The sequence below is a fragment of the Peromyscus maniculatus genome, chromosome 15 (genome assembly GCF_049852395.1).
Source record: "Peromyscus maniculatus bairdii isolate BWxNUB_F1_BW_parent chromosome 15, HU_Pman_BW_mat_3.1, whole genome shotgun sequence".
NCBI lineage: Eukaryota > Metazoa > Chordata > Mammalia > Rodentia > Cricetidae > Peromyscus > Peromyscus maniculatus.
The window spans coordinates 6,104,786-6,106,666 of record NC_134866.1 but is presented as its reverse complement, the minus strand read 5'-3'; the positions used below and the strand labels follow the sequence as shown (position 1 = coordinate 6,106,666).

Below are 1,881 nucleotides of genomic sequence, written 5' to 3'. Positions count from 1 at the left end.
TTAAAGAGCACTTAAATCCTTCAACTGCTTTTCTAATCTACAGTTTCAAGGTCCATATTTCTTCAAACATGGTCTGGCCTATCACAGTAATACCTGATTCCTGATACCACTTCTGTCCTAGTTAGGGTTTCTATTGCTGTGAAGAGACACCATGACCACAGCAACTCTTATAAACACATTTAATTGGGGTGGCTTACAGTTTCAGAGGTTTAGCCCATTATCATGGAAGGACATGGCAGCATGCAGGTAGACATGGTGCTGGAGAAGGAGCGAGAGTCCTACATCTTGATATGGAGGCAGTAGAAAGTTAGTTGTATCACTGGGTGAAGCTTGAGGACAGGAGACCTCAAAGCCCACCTCCACAGTGACTCACTTCCTCCAATAAGGTCTTACTTACTCCAACAAAGCCACACCTCCTAATAGTGCTACTTCCTATGGGAGCCATTTTCTTTTAAACCACCACAACTGTCAATGCGAAAATTTCTTTTTTTTTTTTTTTTAGTTTAAGTTATTTATTTAAGCCATCTCCTCTTATGAGCAAAGGGATGGAATGGTGTAATGGTCATCATTTGATACAAGAGAAGATGCACTTTCATGGTCCACACACAGAGTAATGGTCCAAACAAGTGCTGTGGTGCCTTGCTGTCTGGGGGAAGGTCCAGGTTCTCTTTACTCATCTTCCTACCCAGTTAGAAGTTGGTTTACATGAGGGTTGTGGAACAGGGTATGGTTACCATCTCCCCAGGGGAAGGGCTTGGTCCTGATGCGGAGATGGGGGTAGGCGACAAACTCAGTTTTCTTGTGCTCTCCGTGCTGTGACTTCAGGAAGGTGTTGAGCATGCTCACTCCCATCCCCGGCAGTGCCACAAAGTAGGTGAGGGCCTTCCACATGCGTGTTGACCCCCTCCCCTTCGCTGTGGGCGCCACTCGACATGGACCGCCCCACCAGTGGGAGGGCCCGGCCCAGCGGCCCAGACACCCAAGATGCACACACCACGGCCACCATCTTGGAACTCAATGTAAAAATTTCTTGCACTCATAGAAACCTATGTAAGGATTTAACTATATGTTTATCTATGACAAGGTATTATGTGTGGAGTAACAGAGGCACCCAGAAAACACTAACATCAACACTGTCAACATTCTATTCTTGTCCTACTCATGAACTCTGTCTTAGTCACTGTTCTGTCACTGTGAGGAGATATCATTAGTAAAGCAACTTATAAAAGAAAACATTTAATTGGGAGCTACCTTACAGTTTCAGAGGGTTAGTCCATTATCATCATGTAGGATGCTGACAGGCATGGTGCTGGGGCAGTAGCTGAGAGTTTTACATCTTATCCACAGGAAGCAGGCAGAAAGAGAGAGGGAGGTGGGCTGGTGTGGGCTTTTGAAACCTCCAAGTCCATCCCTAGTTACACACCTGGTCCAGCCAGGCCACACCTCCTAATCCTTCTCAGACAGTTCCACCAACTGGTGACCAAGCCTTCAAACATGAGTCTATGGGAGCCACTCTCATTCAAACCACAAATCCCCTCTATGATCTTACTTATTTAGTGTATGTATTCAGCATATGCAATGTGCATTTATGTTTACAAGATGGTGTCTCTCTCTCTCTCTCTCTCTCTCTCTCTCTCTCTCTCTCTCTCTCTCTTTCTCTCTCTCTCACACACACACACACACACTTGTGTATATGAGTGTGTGTGTGTGTGTGTGTGTGTGTGTGTGTAAGACACATGTACACATGTGTGCCCATGCATATGGAGGCCCAAGGTTGTTAGCAGGTGTCCTTAATCACTCTCCACTGCATAGACTGAAGCAGACTCTTAAATGAGCACAGAGCTCACTGATTTGAATAGTCTAGCTAGACAGCTTACTCCC

The 1,881-nt window shown here is 45.7% G+C and overlaps 1 pseudogene; it reads right to left on the bottom strand.

Moving 5' to 3' along the window:
• Positions 1-681: 681 nt before the first annotated feature.
• Positions 682-1,006, bottom strand: LOC102910514 (cytochrome c oxidase subunit 6A1, mitochondrial pseudogene; annotated as a pseudogene).
• Between the last annotated feature and the right edge of the window lie 875 nt (positions 1,007-1,881).